Raw genomic sequence first — 13,588 nt, forward strand, 5'->3', positions numbered from 1 at the left:
CTAGATTCAAATCCTAGCTCTACCACTTATTAGCTTAGATTCTTTATCCATAAAATGGAGGTGATAATGGTATTTCCCTTGTACAATCGTTGGGTTAAATGAGATAGTGAATGTAAAGCATTTAGAATGCTACTTGGCACATGATAAGTGTTCAGTAAAGACAGAATCTGCTATTATGACTATTATGTTGCCTGGCTGACCATTACTGGCATTTGAGTACTCAGTTGTGGAAGGAGAAAAGGTCTTTAGGAACCTCTTGCTTTTTCTCTATCCGGTACACATTTGGTAAACAGAATGCTTCATATAGAAAATTAGAAGTTATTTTGAAAAATAGGAAGAAAAAAAAGCTGACAGCTCCTCAAAATGAACACAAGTGACATACTTTAGTTTTGATGGTGGGATCATTGAGTCAGCCCATTGGCATGCTCCAACTTTGCCTGGGGAGTGGGGCAAGTGGGATGGAAGGAAGAGAGAAGGCCTAAGCTTTCCATAGATGTTATATCAAATCCTGTGGCCACCGCCACCCTCCCTGATCCTCAGACCACTTTTACCAATGCTGGATTCTGTATGTTTTCCTGTGAATAGCTTACACCCACAACCTTCAGAGGCTTGCCCATGGATACTGGAGCCACTCAGCTCATGGGAACCTTTATGTCCCTATGCTCCTCCTTCCCCAGAGGGACTTATAGCCATAATTGGTATGTAAGTAAAAAGGCCCAGCTCCTTCTCCTGAAGTAGGACAAACTCTAGAGCTGCTCACACATTTGCTAGGCTTCTTTGCACTCTTGCTAAACTGCCTACCTCATTCCTTTATTGTTTTTTTTTTCTGGGAACACTTTTTTCATCAATAACTTGCACCTTAATCCTTGGCCCAAGTTAAGTTTCTGGGAGAATGAGACCTAAGACAAACTGCTGTATTCCTTCCTGACAGGAGGAATTCTGATATGGTTGCAAGGGACATAAACCCAAAAGGTATTAGCTTAGACAAAAAAAAGTGGGGGAGCAGTTAGAAGGGTTCTGGGGCATCTCAAGTAGTCACAAGAAGGAAAGGAGTACACCTGGACCACAGAGGCATCTAGAATCAGGGCATTCTCTCCCTGACTTTCTCTTTGGCTTAATCATATCTGTTTTATTCCCTGACAATAGTATTTCCAAATACCACTGGAAACAGGCTGAAAATAGTGTCTATATCTCACTTTCTTCCACTCTGCCCTGGTTTGTCCAGTTTGGGACCAAATAGCCACAACTGGGGCAAAGGAGAATAATTAATCATTTGAAAGTAGCCCAGAACTGAGAGAGAATTTAGAATTAGCAGAGAATGACATTAAAATAGAAATTATGACTGAATTACATATGTGCTAAAAGTCAAGTAAAGACATGAAAGATTAAAAAACATCAAACTTCTGAGAGGAAAACTACAAAGTCTGAGATGAAAAATATACTACATGGTTTTAATACCAGAAGAAAAGATTAGTGAACTTGAAGGCATAGCAATAGAAACTACTCAAAATTAAACACACAGGAAAAAAAATCAAAACAAAAATGTAAAGAGCATCAGTGAGCTATGGGACAACTTCAAATGGTTTAATAAATGGATAATTAAAGTCCCTGAAGGATGGTTGGGAACAGAATAAACATACATAAAAACATAGTGACTGAAAACTTTCCAACTTCATGAAAACTACAAACCCTTAGATGCAAGAAGCTCAAGAACCCCAAGCATAAGAAACATAAACAAAATTACACCAAGACATATAACTAAATTGCTCAAAACAAAAAAGACAAAATCTTAAAAGCAACTAGAAAGGGGTGGGGAGACATATGTAAAAAGAAACAAAAGATGAGAATGACAGCAGAATTCTCATCAGAAACAGTGCAAGTGAGGAGACAGTGGAGTGACATCTTGAAAGTACTAAAAGAAATTATCAACCTAGAATTCTGTACCAGGCAAAAATAACTTTCAAATGAATATGGGAGGCAAAAATTGATAGATCTGAAAGAGGAAATATATGAATCCACTATTATAGTTGGAAACTTTAACACCCCTCTATCAGTAATGAATAGACTTAGAAGGCAGAAAACTAGTAAGTACATAGTTGAACTCAACAACATTATCAATAAATTGGATATAATGGACATCTATATAATACTTCATTTACAGCAAAATACACATTTTTCTAAAACTCACAAGAAACAGTCATCAATATAGAAACATTCTGAGCTAAAATACATACCATAGCAAATTTAAAAGAATAGAAATTATATTGTATGCTTTCAGATCACAGTGAATTAAACTAGAAATAACAAAGATAGCTGGAAAATCCCCAAATACTTAGAGATTAAATGATATATTTCTAAATAACACATGGGTCAAAGGAGAAATGTCAAAAGGAGAAATTTACAAATTTTTGAATCAAATGAAAAAGAAAATACAATATCAAAATTTGTGGGATGCAGCAAGAGCAGCGCTTAGAGGAAAATTTATAGCATTTAATGCATATAATAGAACAAAAGAAAGTTCTTAAATCAATCATTTAAGCTTCCACCTTACATAACTAAAAGAAGTAGAGTAAATTAAACTCAAGGTAAGCAGAAGAAAAAAATAATAAAAATTAGAGCAGAAATCAATGAAATTGGAAACAGGAAATCAATAGAAAAAATCCACAAATGTAAAAGCTCTTTATTTTAAAAGATCTATAAAAGCAATAGGCTTCTAATTGGGCTATCTAAGAAAAAAGAGAAAAGACACATTATTAATGTCAGAAATGAAAAAAGAAGATATCACTATTGATCCTGTGGACATTAAAAGGATAATAAAAAATATTATAAACAATTCTATGCCCACAAATTTGATAACCAAATGAAATAGACCAAAGACACATCTGTCAACATCTACACAAGAATAAATAAATAATGTGAATAGGCCTATATCTATTAAAGAAATTTATTAATAATTACTAACTGCCCCAAAAAGAAAGCACCAGTTCCAGATGGGTTCTCTGATGAATTATACCAAACATTTAAAGAGGAATTTATATAAATTCTGGAAGATAGAAGTAGTGGAAATACTTTCTAACTCATTCTATGTATGCTTTTGAAGCTAAGTTAGTGTCTGTTCAAACTAGATTGCTATTAATTTAGGATGTTAATTGTAACCAGCAAGGTAACCACTAAGAAAATAATTAAAAATATATACAGAAGAGAAACAGGGACAGAATAAAAGTGGTACACTAGAAAAAAATCAAACACAAAAGAAGGCAGTATTGGAAGAATTTAGGAACAAAAACTATATGAAAATTACAGAAAACAAATGAACGACCCATCTACGTGCTGTCTACAAGAGACTATTTTATATTCAATGATGCAAATAGGTTAAAAGGAAAAGGAAAACTATTCCATGTTGACAAGGAATCAAAAGAGATCTGAGATAGCTATACCAATATCAGACAAAACAGACTAAATAAAATTTTTTTTACAAAATAAAAATTTTCCCTCTAAAGGATATTATATATTGATAAAAGAGATTATTCAAGAAAATATAACAATTGTAAACATACATTCACCAAACAGCAGAGCCCTAAAATATGTGAAGGAAACATTGACAGAATTGAAAGGAAAAATAGATACTTCTACAATAATAATTGGAGACTTCAATACCCCACTTTTAATAATGGATAGAACATCTGGACAAAAGATCAATAAGGAAATAGAAGTCTTGCAAAACACTATAAATTAACACTCTAACAGATATATATAGAACACTCCATCCCAAAACAGCAGAATATACATTCTGAAGAACACATGGAACATTCTCTAGGATAGATCATATGTTGGGTCATAAAATAAGTCTCAACAAATTTTAAAAGATTGAAATCATACACAATATCCTCTCCAACCCAATAGAATAAAACTAAGAACTCAATAACAGAAGGAAAAACTGGAAAATTCACAAATAATTTGGAAATTAAACAACACAGTCTTAAAAATCCAATGGGTCAAAGAATAAATCAAAGAGAGATTAGAAAATATATCATACCAAAATAGATGGGATGCAGTGAAAGAAGTGCTCAGAGGGAAATGTATAGATAGCTATAAATGCCTACATGTAAAAAGAATGATCTCAAGTCAGTAACATAACTCTATCCTTTAAGGAACTAGGAAAAAAAATAAAAAGAGCAAATCAAGCCAAAGGCTAGCAGAAGGAAGGAAACAATAAGGATTAGAGCAGAGATAAATGCAATAAAGAATAGTAAAATAATAGAATCAACAAAACCAAAAGTTGATTCTTCGTAAGGATATTAAAAATTGACAATTCTTTAGCTCCACTGGCTAAGAAAAAAGAGACAAGTCATAAATAACTAAAATAAAAAATAAAAGTGGAGGCATTACTATCAACTTTACAGAAATGAAAAGCACTATATAGTAACACTATGAACAACCATACACCAACAAGCTATTTAACCAAGATGAGGTGGACAATTTGCTAAAAATACACAAACTACCAAAACTGACTCAATGAGAAATAGAAAATTTGAACAGATCTATAACAAGCGAAGAGATTAATTTGTAATAAAAATCCTCATGACAAGGAAAATTTCAAACCCAGATGGCTTCACTGGTTAATTCTACCAAACATTTAAAGAAGAATTAACACCGATCCTTTATAAACTCTTTCAAAATATAGAAGAGGAGGAAATACTTCTTAACTTATTCTATGAGGCCAGGATTACTCTGATACCAAAGTCAGATCAGGACATGACAAGAAAAGAAAACTACAGACCAATATTTCTTATAAATGTAGATACAAAAGTCCTCAACGAAATGTAAATCCCAAGTCCTCTGGGATTTACCCCAGAAATACTAGGGTGCTTCAACATACAAAAATCAATCAATGTACTACATTCCATTAACAGAATGAAGGGAAAAAAATCACATGATCCTCCCAATTGATTCTGTAAGGCATTTGACAAAATTCAACACCCTTTCATGATAAACATTCAGTACCCTAGGAATAGAAGGGATTCATCCTAACATGATAAAGTGCATTTATGGAAAACCCACAGCTAACATCATACTCGATGGTGAAACTCTGAAAGCTTTCCCTCTAAGATTAGGAGCAAAACAAGGATCCCCACTTTTGCCACTGCTCTTTAAAAATTTTATGGGAAATTCTAGCTAGAGAAATTAGGCAAGGAAAAGAAATAAAAAGCACCTAAATTGGAGAAGAAGAAGTAAAACTATCTCTATTCATAAGTGACATCTTATATATAGAAAACTTCAAAGATTCCACAAAAAACTAACAGAGCTAATAAACAAATTCAGCAAAATGGCGGGATATAATGCAATATTAACACATAAAAATCAATTGTTTTTATAAATCAGTTATGAACCACCACCCAAAAATAAAATTGAGAAGACAATTCTATTTATGATAGCATCAAAAAGAATAAAATACCTAGGAATAAATTTAACCAAGGAGATGAATGATTTGTATGCTAAGAATTATAAAAATTTTTGAAAGAAATTAAAGAAGACCCAATTAATAGAAAGACATCCTGCGTTTATAGATTGGAAGACTGTTAAGATGGCAATACTACCCAAAATAATCTACAGTTCAGTGTTATACCTATAAAATTCCAATGGCATTTTTTGTAGAAATGGAAGAGTCAATTCCTAAATTTATGTGGAATTGCAAGGGGCCCTGAAGAGTCAAAAAAATTTTGAAAAAGGAGAACAAAGTTGGAGAATTCACACTTCTCAATTTCAAAACTTACTACAGTGCACAGTAATCAAAACAGTATATAACTGGCATAAGGATAAACATACGGATTAATGGAATAGAAATGAGAGTCCAGAAATAAAGCCATACATCTGTGATCAATTGATATTTGTAAGAATGCCAAACCATTCAATATGGGAAGAAATGGTGCTAGGACAGCTGAATATCCACATGCAAAAGACTAAAGTTGGATCCTGACCCACACCATATATAAAAATTAACTCAAAGTGGATCAATGACCTAAATAAAAGAGCTAAAAATATAAAACTATTAGAAGAAATTAAAATGGTAAATCTTCATGATCTTGAATTTGGCAATGGAATCACATGGATATAACAATAAAAGCATTAACAACAAAAGAAAAAAAAACAGATAAAATGGACTTAATTTAGGCATTTACAGCTGTAAATTTCCCTCTAAGCACAGCTTTAGCTGCATCTAATATATTTTAGTATGTAATGTTTTCATTTTTATTTATCCCAAAATATTTTCTAATTTTCATTGTAATTTCTTATTTGATCTGTTGGTTATTTAAGATTGTGTTGCTTAATTTCCACATATTTGTGAGATTCTCAAAATTTCCTTCTGTTATTGATTTCTAATTTCATTCTATTATTGTCAAAGAAGTATGATTCTACACTTTTAAATTTACTAAGATGTGTTTTATGACCTAATATATAATCACTTGATAAAAATGTATATTCTACTATTCTTGTGTGGAGTGTTCTATAGATTTCTGTTAAGTGTGATAGGTTTATAGTGTTGTTCAAGTTGTCTATTACCCCTTGTTGATCATCTCTCTTTAGTAGCTTTATTATTGATAGTTGGGTATTGAATTCTCAAACTATTATTGTTGAATTGTCCATTCCTCTCTTCAATTCTGTCAGAAAAACTGTCAACCAAGAATTCTATATTTGGAAAAATTATCCTTCAAGAATGAAAGATAAATTAAGACATTTCTAGATAAACAAAAGCTGAGGGAGCCAGTAAGCCTTCTCAACAAAATTGCTAAAAGGAGTCCTTCAGGCTGAAATGAAAGGATACTGGACAATAACTCAAAATCATTAAAAAAAATAAGGAACACTAGTAAGTATAATTCCATAGGTAAATATAAAAGCCAGTATTACTGTACTTTTGGTTTGGTTTATAACTTACCTCTTTTTCCTATATGATTTAAAAGGTGAATGTATAAAACAATAATTATAAATCCATGATAATGAGCACACAATGTAAACTGTGACAAAAATAGTATGAATGGAGGAACAGAAATATATGTGAGGAGAATGTTTATATAGTATTGAAACTAAGTTGGCATCTTCCAAACTAGATTATTATAAATTTAAGATGGTAATTATAATCCCAAGGTAACCACTAAACACTTAGTTTAAAAATATACATGAAAGGAATCAAATGGTACACTATAAAAAATGAACTGGATACCAAAAAAAAAGCAGTAATGGAAGAATTGATAAACAAAAACCATAAGATATACATAAAACAAATAGCTAAACAGCAAAAGTAAATTATTCTTTATCAGCCATCACATTAAGTGTAAACAGATTAAACCCTCCTATTAAAAGATAGAGATTGGTAGATTGAATTAAAAAAAAAACAAAAAAACAGGATCCATCTATATGCTGTCTACAAGAGACTCTTTTTTTTTTTTTTTTGAGTCAAAAGGAAAGTTTATTAGAAAAGAGGTAACACTCCACAGACAGAGTCAGAGGCAGAGAGAGGGACAGTACAAGAGACAGAAAGAGAGAGAGACAGAGTAAAAGGCACTGAGAGAGACCCTAAGTGTTCAGGGAATTCAGCTGATATGTCGTTCTTTAGTTCCCATTTCCTTTGATGTGGACATACAGTGAGGAAAGGGAAGAATATATAGCATGAAAAGATAAGAATATGTAGAGGGAAGAGACTCATTTTAGATATATGGACACAAAGAGGTTGAAAGTAAAAAAATGAAAAAATATTTTCCATGCAAATAGTAGCAAAAACAGAGCTGGGGTGGCTAGATTATCAGACAACATAGACTTTAATCCAAAAAAAAAGATAACAAGAGACAAAGAAGGACATTGTACATTAATAAAAGGTTCAACACAAGAAGATATAATAATTATAAACATATACACACCTAATAAAGCAACTTCAAAATATATGAAGCAAACACTGACAAAATTGAAGGAAGAACTAGATAGTTCTACAATAATAGTTGGAGATTTCCGTACTCCACTTTCAATAATGACTACAAGACAGAAGATCAATAAAAGAAATAGAGAACTTGAACAACACTGTAAACCAACTAAATCTAACAGACATACACAGAACATTCCGCCCAATAACAGCAGGATACACATTTTTCTCAAGTACTCTTGAAACATTCTCCAGGAATGTTTCTTAAAAAGCTAAACATAAAGTTACCATATGATCCAATTACTCCACTCTAAATGAACTGAAATTAAGGACTCTTAACAGATACTTGCAAGCCAATGTTCATTACACTGTTACTCACAATAGCCAAAAGATAGAAACAACCCAAAAGTTCATCAACAGATGAATGGATAAACAAAATGTGGTGCATTTACACACACTATAAAATATTTTCAGCCATATAAAAATGAAATTTTAATATATGCTATAACATAGATGAATCTTGAAAACATTATGTAAAGTGAACTAAGCCAGATGTTAAAGGGCAAATACTGTATGATTCCACTTACGTGCGTTTTCTAGAATAGGCAAATTCAGAGAGACAGAAAGTAGATTAGAGGTTACTAGGGGTTATGGGGAGGGAGAAATGGGGAGTTATTACTTAATGGGTACAGAGTTTCTGTCTGGAGTGATGAAAAAGTTTTGGAAATAGTGGTAATAGTTGCAAAACAGTGTAAATGTAATTAATGCAATTGAATTGTACACTTTAAATGGGTGAAATGTATGGCATGTAAATTATATCTTGATAAAGCTATTTTTTAAAGTTTTAAATTTTGACGTTCAATTGATCACTTTTCCCTTTTATAAATCAAGCTCTAGGTGTCAAGTCTAAGAACCCTTAGTTTAAACTTAGATCCTGAAATTTTTCTCCTATGCTTTTTAAAAAAAGTTTTCTAGTTTTTACATTTAACATTTATGTCTATAATTCATTCTGAGTTAATTTTTGCATGACTTTTTTCCTCTGTGGATTGCCAGTTGCTCCAGCACCACTGAACTGTTTCGGCACTCTTGTAAAAAATCAGATGCGAATATTTGTGTGGGTCTATTTCTAGCTATATACTAAGCCTTGAAATCTGGTAAACTGATTCCTTCCATTTTATTATTTAAAATTTTTTTTTAGCTATTCTAGTTCTTTTGCCTTTTGATATAAGTTTTAGAGTGATCTGTCTATATCTACAAAAAAAAACTTGCTGGGATTTTGATATGAGTGCCATTAAACCTGTATATCGATTTAGGGAGAACTGGTATTTTTGCCATGTTGAGTCTTCCAATCCATAAACACAGTACATCTCTCCATTTATTTTGATCTTCATTGATCTCCTTCATCAGTGTTGTATTGTTTTCAGCATACAAGTCTGATACATATTTTATTAGATTTATACCTAAGTATTTCTTTTTTGTTGTTTTAAGAGATTATAAATGGTATTGTATTTTTAATTTCAATGTCCAAATGTTCATTGCTAGTATATAGAGATACGATTGGCTTTTTAAATGTTGACCTTGTATCCTGAGACCTTGCTGAACTCACTTATTAGTTCTAGGAGTTTTTTGGTAGATTCCTTGCTATTTTTTCACAGTCAATTATGTTCTCTGCAAGGAATGACTGTTTATTTCTTCCTTTACAATCTTCCTGCTTTTCATTATAAGAGTTATAAGAATGGACGTCCTTTAAATTTTATTTTCCAATTGTTGCTAATGATATACAAAAATTACAACTTAAAAAACTGATTTTTGTAATTTTGACCTGGTATCATAGACAAAGCTAAATTTATTTATCAGTTCTGGCTGTTTTACAGGTTCCTTGTAAATAATGTCACCTGCAAATAAAGACAGGTTTACTTCTTTTTTACTACTAATGCCTTTCTTTATCCTTGCCTTATTGCACCAGCTAGGGCCTATAGTACAATATTGAATACATGTGATGAAAGTAGACATCTTTGGCTTGTTCACAATCTTAGAATGAAAGTATGCAGTATTCACCTTTATGATCATGGCTGTATATTTTTTGTATTTATCATTTATGAGATGAGTTAATTTCAGTTATTGTGTTTTTAATTTCTAAAAGTTTTTTTTTTGGCTTTTTTTCAAATCAGCTAGGTCATTTGGTGGTGGTGGTGTTTCCTGCTCCTTGCAAATATTTTTCAAATCTATACTTCTTTATAATAATCAGATATTTTCTAATTTTGTTGTGATAATTCCAATCTATGGAATGCTTACAGGTTGGTTTCTGCTTTCTGCTGTTTCTCTGTGTGCTTGGATATTTCTGACTGTATATTCTCCTTGAAAATCTGTTTGAGGGTATTTGTCATTGCTTCCACCAGTTGCCTAAACACCGACAATCTGCAGCCACTTTGAACTAAATTTACAGCTTGAGGATTTTTTTTTCAACCATACAAGTGATGTGATTTGGAGCTGCATATCCAACCCATGGCTGACTTGTAATCACAACTTCTTAGAAGCAGTTTCTTCTCTCTGCTCTGCTGAGCACCAAGCAAGCCCCTGGGGTAAGAAGCCCAGCAGGGGGCATCTGTTCTTAATCACCGGGCAGATCCAGGGCTTGGATTTCTGTTCTAGGAAGCCTGCTCGAGTTCACCTGGTTTGGCAAATGCTTTCAGGTAGAGGCAGTTTCAGTGCTCGGGTTCCTCTCTGGGTTCACGGTTTCACCTAGATTTTAGCCTGGTAATTCCCTCATTGTTCTTCAGCACTGTTAAGGAGCTTTAAAATTATTATATATTTTATCTCGCATTTTTATGATTTTTAATAAGTAGACTGGTCTGAATAACCTGCATACTTATCAGAGAGAGTTCTCTGCTTTCAAACTTCAAAAAATGTTATTTATCTCATATCTCCTCTCATCTCCTCCCTAGTTCTTTGTCTTTGTGTACTTAAACCTATTAAAAATTCCTTTACTCTCATTTTAAAAGAGTTTCAGGAAAAGTCAGAGACAAGTTACTGCAGACCACCATATTTAACCAGAAGTATCCCTTTAATGTCACTGTTATATCATTTTTCCAAGTAAAAATGTGATTAAAAGAATAAAAGTCTAGAGGCCGTACAGAATGATTCTCTCTGATCCTGTTGATAACTAATTTCAAACTTGGGGGAAACAGTTGTTCCACGAGATGAGCCCTTTATTAGAGAGTAGACACGCTTCCCTCCTTGCTCTTCATCATCCTCAGTCTTCATTGCTACACTGACGACACACACTGTGGCAGCCACTGCTCCTGCCACGGCTTCTCCCACCAGCTACCATAATCAAGATTTGGGGGAGTAAAGGTCGCCTTGGTGGTATAGATTGAAAAAATTTCCCAAGTGATTCTGATATGACCCCACATCACTCATGAGAGAATAACTGGTGTAGCTCTTCACCTTTCTGGAGGTGAGAAGCTTCTTGACCCCTGACTAAGTTACCAAACGCTGTTTCTGTGCTCTCTTCACATCTGTTCTTCTCTAAGTGAAACGCCCCACTTAGGACTGCTGATTTTCCCAGGACCTCATGCCTGCTCCACCCCCAGTCTTTTCTACCTCAATTGATGGCAATTCCTCCTTCAGTTGCTCAGGTCAAAAACTAGAGTGATTCCTAACTCCCGCCTTTAAATCATACCCAATTTCCAATCTTTTGAGAAATTCCGTAAGCTCTATCTTCAAAACATTTCCGAATCTGACTACTGTTCACCATTTCCATCACTACCACCCTCGTATAAACCACCATCAATTCCTACATACTGTGGTAGGCATTACTGCAATTAACCGGGCAGGCCTCCCTACTTCTATCCTTGACAACTCTGCTGTCGTTCTCAACAAAGCAGCCAGCATGGTTATTTTAAAATATTGGTCAGATGATGTCACTCTTCTACTCAAAACTCTGCAATGGCTCCTTATCTCAGAATAAACAACCAAACATACAAGACCATACAAGACCTGCACTCCCTCTCCCTGTACTTGTTTCCTACGTCTCTCCCCTCACCCACGATGCTCCAGCCCTGCTCTTCCCTTCTTGCTGTTCTTCAGCAACACCAGTCAGTTGTTCCCTCCGCCTGGAATGCTCTGCTTCCAGGTAGCTCATTGGCTAGCCATCTTGCCTCCTTCAACCTTCTGTTCAGATCTCACTTTCTCACCGGTGTCTAACCTGGCCATCTATTTAATGATGTAATCTGCACCCTCTTACCTTGCTCTACTTCCCCGCCCCATACCCTTGTCCCATCTTCTAATCCACCACATAATATATTGTCCCCTCTTGTTAGAATACAAGCTTCCAAGAAGGCCGAAATCTTTGTTCAAGCACTTAGAACCATGTTTGGCACCGAGCAGGTGCTCAAAAAATGTTAAATTTAAACATTAAATGTCTGTATTCCTCACAATACTACTATCGACAAAGTATAACTCACGAGATCGGGTGGTAGGACTCAGGGGTTCTTGGACTCCCACTACCTTCACCCACACCTAGGAGAGCCGTTAGTCTGAATTAGAAACACCGAATTTTCAGTCTACGAAAGCCCTTTCTCTGCTCAGCTTCTCCAAAGTGTGCGTCCCAGCCTCATGGTGTCCAACCTGGGAGAGGTCGCCTTTCTCTCAGCGTCAGGGTCACTCCAGTGATTGTACTGACTCATCCAACCAACCAATCGAAATCTCCGTCCTTTTTGCCCCTTAAAGGAGTTCGCTTTCTGTCTGGTTGTGCCAAGAAGGGCGGGACGTAGCAAATTTAGCAAGTGGACTTTACTAGGCCGGTTGCCTAGGTCACCGCACAGCTTTTTCGCAGCCGAGAGGAAAATGGGCAGGGTGAGGAAGAGGACATCCCGCCCCCATCACGGCGCGGATTGGCTCGCTGCTGTTGGGCCACGCCCTTAAGCCGCGCCCGAGCGCTTGGCTGCTACCCGCCAGGTTTCCAGGAGGACCTGGAAGCTCCTTTCTGGGGAGGAGACCTCAAAGGCCGGGACATCTGAGCCCTGTCCCGAGTAATTGCTCCGGTTCGGCCCAGGAAGAGATACCTCTGACCCTGGGAATCCCTGAGACCACAGATCCCCTAGGTATTTATGCAGGCTGCGGTGCGAGCCTGGAGATCTAGAAGCAGGTCCAGTAAATTCCGAGAAACTTCAGCCGGCACTCGTCTAAGCCCTTGCTAAAAGAGGATTGGACTCCATAGATGACCTCCAAGAAGCCTGCTGTCTCTGACAGGCCCTACTCTTCATGGAAGTCCCTGGGCTTCTCTGGACTTTGGCTTCCTCAGTATAAATGATTACTAATCGGGAAGACCAGAACTGGCTCCGGCTCTGGCACTCACTTGCTGTGTGGGCCTGGGCAAGTCACATCCTATTTTTAGGCTTAGTTCCTCATCTCCGTGTGAAAGGATTGGACTAGAAGTCCTCCAAGGTCCCTTCTAGTTCTTTCTAGCTATGAAACAGCCTTGATAACATGCGTAAAGATTCTTTGTAAATGTTTGACATGGTATACAAATTGGAAGCAATTCACATTGCTATCTTCCCATCCTCACTTTCTGTACCCAGAAGTTCCAGGAATGGCAGGAAAAGTTGAGAATGACACCTAAAAATAAAATAGAGACTGTCAACAGATACTGAAAAGGCCGACTGCCTGCAACTC

This window comes from Pteropus vampyrus, unplaced genomic scaffold, assembly GCF_000151845.1.
Source record: "Pteropus vampyrus isolate Shadow unplaced genomic scaffold, Pvam_2.0 Scaffold347, whole genome shotgun sequence".
Lineage (NCBI taxonomy): Eukaryota > Metazoa > Chordata > Mammalia > Chiroptera > Pteropodidae > Pteropus > Pteropus vampyrus.